This window comes from Muntiacus reevesi, chromosome 15, assembly GCF_963930625.1.
Source record: "Muntiacus reevesi chromosome 15, mMunRee1.1, whole genome shotgun sequence".
In the NCBI taxonomy this organism is placed as follows: domain Eukaryota; kingdom Metazoa; phylum Chordata; class Mammalia; order Artiodactyla; family Cervidae; genus Muntiacus; species Muntiacus reevesi.
The window spans coordinates 28,488,614-28,496,462 of NC_089263.1; the positions used below are offsets into that span (position 1 = coordinate 28,488,614).

General features: G+C 41.4%; 1 non-coding gene across 1 annotated transcript; it reads right to left on the reverse strand.

Annotated features, from left to right (window-relative positions):
• Window positions 1-2,999: 2,999 nt before the first annotated feature.
• Window positions 3,000-3,072, reverse strand: TRNAK-CUU (transfer RNA lysine (anticodon CUU)). The gene has a single exon. It is a non-coding gene; the product is annotated as a tRNA-Lys (tRNA).
• Window positions 3,073-7,849: the final 4,777 nt, after the last annotated feature.

Below are 7,849 nucleotides of genomic sequence, written 5' to 3' on the forward strand. Positions count from 1 at the left end.
GTTTAATTTAGTATATCTTTGAAAATATTCTTTTGGTACAAACCATTATAAATCATTAGCCAACATAATAAATCACCAGTCAACAATAAGAAGAAAATGTTGTTTGAGACTGCGTTCATTTCTAAATGCTACTTCTGAAGGAGCTGTGATCATAATGTCCTCACTTAAGGAGAACATATTGAGCCGAATGTAGGACTACATCCAAACCATTGTTTTCCTACAGCTTTGGAAATTAAAGGAAAGGAAATGAAGATGATAACAACTACTTAATATAAGGTATACTGAAATAAATTTAAAATCAAAATCACCTCCCAAAAGAACACTGATCATGTTAGTTTCCTGGGGCCACCATAACAAAATACCACAAACTGGATGGTTAAACACTAAATGTGGTCTCACAGTTCTGAAGGCTAGAAATCCAAGATCAAGGTGTTGGTAGGTTTGGTTCTTTCTGAGGGCCCTGAGGGAGAATCTGTCTCAGGATTTCCCCCTAGCATTTAGTCGTTTGCCAGCAAATTTTGGCATCCCTTGGCTTATAAACTATCACCCTGATATCTGCCTTTATTTCACACAGCATTCTCCATGTGTCTAGATGTGCATTTCTGTGTTCATGGGGTGTCCATATTTCCCCTTTTTATAAAGACATCAGTCAGATTGGATTAAAAATGCATTCTACTCTGATATGACCTCATCTTAACTAATTACATCTGTAACAACCCTATTTTCAAAGAAGGTCACATTCTGAAGTACTAGGGGTTAAAACTCCAGCCTATGAATATCAGGAGGACTCAAACTCAATCCATAACAATGATCTTCAATTTTAAAAATGGAAGTATATTTTGAAGTAAATATATCTTCATTGACTTCCTCATCAATTTACTAGTTTGCTTTTTCTCTGGCCAAGTTGCCTTTTTAAAAATTCTACTTCACCTCCCATCACCTAGAGATTAAATATTCCTTTGTAATAACAGGAGTATTTAGGGATCTTCATTTTTTATTGTGAAATTTTCCATGTGTTTCTTCCAAAACCTGAAACTGTATCTTGAATTAATGATGATAACATATGGTCATTGTGGAAAATGTTTGAGAATTGCAGGGAATGATGGAAAATATTTAAGACAAGAAAAGAATTTTCAGCTATAACATAAAAGCAAAGTTTTGACCTAAGAAATTGAGTTCTTTTAGGGAAACATATAAATGAAAAGATAATTACTTGCTTTGAGGGTTTTTTTTTTTTTTGAGTTATAGTTGATTTACAGTGTTGTGTTAATTTCTGCTATACAGAAAATTGATTCAGTTATACATACATATACATGTATATACACACATATATATGTACACATGCTTCCCTGGTGGCTCAGATGGTAAAGAATCTGCCTGCAGGGCAGGATCCCTGGGTTAGGAAGACCCCCTGGAGAAAGAAATGGCAACCCACTCCAGTATTCTTTCCTGCCTGGAGAATTCCATGGACAAAGGAGCCTGGTGTCTCAGGTCATGGGGTCACAAAGAGTCCGACTGAGCGACCATCACTCAGCACTCAAACAGACACATATATTTACCTTCTTTTTTTTTTTTTTTTTTTTACTATTTTCCATTATGGTTTATCACAGGATATTAAATGAAATACAAGACTCCAAAATTGCAGTTTGGATCACTAACTTAGGAAAAAAAGGATTAAGAAAGTCCTGTGTCTGTCCACAATAGCTACCTGATTTTAACTAATCACTGAAACAATCTTACAGTGGTTTAAGTGAAGCTGCTCAGTCCTGTTTGACTCTTTGCAACCCCATGGACTGTAGCCTACCAGATTCCTCAAGAGCACTGGAGTGGGTTGCCATTTCCTTCTCCAAAGGATCTTCCCAACCCAGGGATCAAACCTGGGTCTCCCACACTGAGGGCAGGTACTTTACCACCTGAGCCACAAGGGAAGCCACAGTGGTTTAAATAGCCCATAAAAACCACAAGCCCTTCCCAGAGGTCAAAGTAAATTAATTTACTTAGAGGAATTCAAGGATGTGAAATTAACATGCATAGAAAACCCTGTGGATCAAAGCTGATATCCAAACTAATTTTCTATTATGACAGAGCATAAAGTTAAAACTATGCATTTCAAACATTTTGACAGAGATCACTTCAGCAATATTTATGAACCCTACAATTTCATTAATTTTTCATGTCCTCTGTCTCTTAACCTTTGGCATTCCACTGCCTTTCAAATAAACCACTCAGTAACAAATATTTCCCTACACATATACTCTTTAAGTGTGAATTGCAGAAGAAGGTAAACTTCCAAACTCATTCTATGAGGCCACCATCACCCTAATTCCAAAACCAGACAAAGATGCCACAAAAAAAGAAAACTACAGGCCAATATCACTGATGAACATAGATGCAAAAATCTTTAACAAAATTCTAGCAAACAGAATCCAACAACATATTAAAAAAATCATACACCATGACCAAGTGGGCTTTATCCCAGGAATGCAAGGATTCTTTAATATCCGCAAATCAATCAACGTAATACACCACATCAACAAATTGAAAGATTAAAAACCATATGATTTTCTCAATAGATGCAGAGAAAGCCTTTGACAAAATTCAACACTCATTTATGATTAAAACTCTCCAGAAAGCAGGAATAGAAGGAACATACCTCAACATAATAAAAGCCATATATGACAAACCCACAGCAAGCATTACCCTCAATGGTGAAAAATTGAAAGCATTTCCCCTGAAATCAGGAACAAGACAAGGGTGCCCACTCTCACCACTACCATTCAACATAGTGTTGGAAGTTTTGGCCACAGCAATCAGAGCAGAAAAAGAAGTAAGTGTGTATTTATTATCTGAAATTGTTTTCTAGTTTTATTGTTCCCTTTTTTAACTTGTTCAGTTTTAGTAGTTTTTAATGTATTGTTTGAAAACAAGAACCTCTGGATTAAGGTCAGTTCTTACGGATGGTAAGATGCTAGCATGTTGGAAAAACGCACTTAAACAACCGCCCAACGTGGGGCTCGAACCCACGACCCTGGGATTAAGAGTCCCATGCTCTACCAACTGAGCTAGCCGGGCAGTTACAGAATTGGGCTTTTCTTCGGTCCTTTCAAAAATATCAAGATTATTTTAACCTGTTTCAAGACTTACATTTTGCATTAAAATTTTTTTTTCATAAATTTTTTCAGTAAAGTTTTCTTTTCTTTTTTTTTAAACTACTCTCAAAACCGTGTTTCGTTTCTAACTGTGTGCACGGAAACTTTTACTATTTAAAAAAAGTATATAAACGGCCCTCTAGCGGTCAGCGATGGAGGGGACTGATGCAAACGACCCCGAAGCGGAAGTGAGCGTAGGGTGTCTGATGTTTATCCCGGGGATCTCTGCTGGCAGAGCGCTCACCCCTGCAGCTCCGGGGACCCAGAATGTCCTCGACACCTCCGTGGCCAGACACAACAGCTAGCTCGGAGGAACGTCCTGCGTACCTTCCAGAGAAAATCAGAAAATAAGCACAGGTGTAGAGTGGGCTGACCTCACGGCCCCCCGGTGGCTTTGAGATATCTGGCACTTTTCTGTGGCACGAAGGTGGTTCAACTATGCCCCACTGTTCACGTAATAGACGATGTAAAAGCTAACGTAGTCTCAGAAATTAATTGAATTAGTTATGGCGTTTGCTCACACACAACTAAAAGGTGAAGACATTCGTCCTTCAGTATGATAGCACCTCTGTGTGGGAAGGGCCCATTACTGCAAACCTCTCCCCACTAAAACGAAAAGAATTAAAGATTTATTCTGCTTTTCTAGTAGTAACCAGAGTCCCAGTTGATGAGGGAGTGCTCTTCTTTCTAGGGTAGGGAGAAAATGGAGGATTAGAAAAAGCAGAAATCTGCAAACCCTTGTAAAGGAGGTTTATCCATCAAGGTTAAATGGTTGGGTCTACATGAGTTACCTTCTAGAGGCAGGGGGTCCAATCTAATTGTAACATGGAGATATCAGACTGTCACCACTCTGAGAAAGTAATCTTGAGTTTTGCTAGTGGTCTACTAAACTTTAGCAAGATTGTGTCTTCAGCGGTGATATAATCTGAAGTACACAAGATCAATGGTAATTATTTATTCTAGCCAAAAAATGTTTAACCTGGATCTATCAACCCTAGCTTCCCAGGTGGCTCAGTGGGTAAAGAATCTGCCTGCAATGCAGAAGATGCAGGATGGGGAGGGGGATGGTTCGATCTGTGGATTTGGAAGATCCCCTGGAGGAGAGCCTGGCAACCCATTCCAGTATTCTTGCCTGGAGAATCCCATGGACAGAGGAGCCTGCTGGGCTACAAGCCTTAGGGTTACAAACAGTCGGACACAACCGAAGCGATTGAGCACACAGGCACATCAACCGTTAGATATTAATTCCAATTTATAGGAAATAAAGAGAGTTGAGGAACCAGACAAATGACAGCACAAAGGAACAGAAGCACAAAATCAGAAAGTGGGAAATTTCCCATAACAACCCGCCTGGTGTGTTCAACAAGTAAGTGTTGTATTTTTAAAAATGACTTTTGCTATGTTAAAAGAGATACAGTGGCTATAAATAATCAGAGGCAATAGGTAATTCTGGATTGGGTACCATCCTGTACGGTGTATGTGTTTCATTTTTTTAAATTATAGTAAAATAAACATAAAATTTACTATTTTAACCATTTTTAAATGTACAGTTCAGTGGCATTCATATACTCACATTGTTGTGCAACCATCACCACCATCCTACTCCAGGACTATTTCATCTTCCCAGATTGAAACTCTGTCCCCATTAAACAATTCCCCATTCTTCCCTCAGCCCCTGGTAACCACCATTCTACTTTATGTCTCTATAATTTTTTTCTTTTTTTTGGCTGTGATGGGTCTTGGTTGCAACACATGGGATCTTCCAGTTTCAACATGCAGGATCTTTAGTCATGGCATGTGGGAATCTGGTTCTCTGACCAGAGATCGAACCAAGGCCCCCTGCACCAGAAGCCCAGAGGCTTGAGTCACTGGATCACTGGGAAGTTCCTTGTCTCTATAAATTTGATTACTCTAAGTGCCACATGTAAGTGGAATCATACAATATTTTATCTTTTTGTGTCTAGCTTATTTCACTTAGCATAATGTTTTCAAAGTTCATCCATGTTGCAGCATATATCAGAATTTCCTTTTTTGTTAAGACTGAATAAATATTGCATCTCATGAATATACCATATTTTTCTTATCCATTCATCAGTTGATGGGCATTTGGGCATTACTCACAAAAGGCAAACTTTTGTGAGTAAAGCTGCTCTGAATATTGGTGTACAAATATCTGTTCAATTCCCTGCTTTCAGTTCTTTGGAGTATATATCCAGAAATGAAATTGTAGGCTCATATAGAAATTCTGGGCTTCCCTGATGGCTCAGATGGTAAAGAATTTGCTTGCAATGCGAGAGCCCCTTATTCAATCCCTGGGCCCCTTTTTGAATCCCTGGAGAAGGGAATGGCAATCCACTCCAGTATTCTTGTCTGGAGAATTCCATGGACAGAGGAGCCTGGTGGGCTGCAGTTGTATGTGTAATTTCTTTAGGAAGTTCCTATGGAATTTTAATCTTTACATAAGTCACCTCTTTAATGTGGGCCTCTGTTTCTTCATCTACAAAATACAGGGAGGTGGGAAGACAAGGGATGACAGCAAGAGAGGAAAGGCTAGAAAGGGGAGAACTTAAAGAGATCTCCAAGGAGCTCTTGAATTCCTGACCACCTAGACCTCTGGACAAAAGTGCTCGTCGCTTCCCTTGAGTCTCACTGAGTGAGTGGCAGGAGCAAAGCTTTTCTTATTCTGAAGAGACACAGCTTGATTTCCATTAGATGTTGGGCTCGGGGATCCTCTAGGTAGAAGATGGAGGATGCGTGACCAAGGCTTCGGAGGCTGGTGGCACTGCTGGGGCCACTGCTGGGGCCCCTCATCTCAATCTACCATTTCCTTCTCTATCCCCTCCACTTCTCAGCTTACCTGTTTGTGTTCAGAGAGAACAGGGGTGAAGCCAGGGTCTAGGCCAGCCTGAAACACAAAAACACTTGAAATTTTAATTAGGAAATTTCCTTGAGAGGAACTGTACCATCTTGCAGTGTCACCATGGTGATGGCCGAGATGAGCACTCTGAAGACCCTGGTATTCCCTTCTCCTTCCTGCCTCCTTCTGGGCACCAGCCAGAGCTAAACCACACTCCTCATGGTCTGGGGAGATCTTTGCAGCCAGCACGATCCTTCTGCTCTTTCTATTAGATCTCTCCAGTGTTGTACACTGCCTCAGGATGAAGCCCAAAGTGCAAACTGCTTAATGAAGGCTGTCTGGTCTTGCCTGATCTTGCTTCAACCTATCTCTCTGGCCCACCCCAGCCTGTACTAAATTTTATAGCCACTCTGGGCTAGAAAGACAAAGCCATGGACTTTCAGATTTCCAGGATGCCAAGTGCACTTCTAAATATTTAAGTTGCAATAGAAATGTTTGCTTTTGCCATTTTGTCAGTGTGCTTAGTGATAGAATATACAACTTCATTTGGAGTAAAGGTCAAAGTTCTGAGTGACGTGAAGTTAAAGTCACTCAGTCATGTCCGACTCTTTGAGACCCCATGAATTGTATAGTCCATAGAATTCTCCAGGCCAGAATACTGGAGTGGGTAGCCCTTTCCCTTCTCCAGGGGATCTTCCCAACCCAGGGATCTAACCCAGGTCTCCCGCATTGCAGGTGGATTCTTTACCAACTGAGCAATGTCTCAAATGCCCCCAAAGAATAGAAGACCTGGAGCAGTGGGACTTCCTGCTGCCTGCTGTGTAAGGCTCTGGTTCTCACCCTTGATTCGCTCTGTATCATGATGCGTCTCTTTCCTACTCTGGGCCCCAAATTCTTCACCTACATAACGAGACACATGAGGACCTTGCAGGGCTGTGTCTCCTCTGGTGTCCTGTGCTTCTTTGGCCTTTCCTGAGACTAGCTGGTAGACTCTGGACAGATTCCCATGCCCTTCCCACTCAGGTCCCAAATGACATTCCTGCACATTGAAAGGACAGAAAGGAAATTGTGAGCCCATGTTCTCACAATGGTGCCTTTGTACCCAGCATAGCCTCTTTGTTCTTTTCAGCTCAATCTCTCAGTCTTCCAGATCAATATCCATTCCCCAGCCCTGAAAGTGGTGGGCAACAGGGCTTGTGGAGGCTGTGGAAGGAAGCCAAGAGTATTTAGCAAGCACTTAATACTAATAACTGCCAATTGTAGAGGCTCCGCCCTGTGAAGTATCTCCACAGCCTCAAAGGACCTTCAGCTGGGTTAAATGACTCATCTAAGACCACACAGCCTACAGAAGAGCTGGGCTTGACATATCCCTGTCAAGCTGGTGCTGGGGCACCTTCAAGGCCTCCAATGCCATAACCGCTTTCTCGGGTACCCCTTCTCCTTTTCCATGACACAGGCACTTTCCAACGTACTGTATATGTGTTAATTCATTTCAGCCTCATAACAGTCCTGGGAGGAAAGTGGTATTGTTACTATCATCATAACGTTAAGGAAACTGAGACACAGTGAAGTAACCTGCTCAAGGACACACAGTTAATGAATCTGTATGTTCTAGCCGCTCAAGATGGCTGTTCTCTTGCTCTCTGTACACCCCCTGCCTGACCAGTCCCTGCTTACTCTTTTGACTACCCAATCCTCTTAATCATAGGGCTTAATCAGTAGCTGCCAATGTGCTTGCCCCCTGCCCCAGCTGCTGGTTTCCCTGGAAACTGATAAACCAACCTGTGAATCCCCCTTCACCCATACAGGATAGCCTCCTTCTTCCCAGGAGTAACGAAGATGA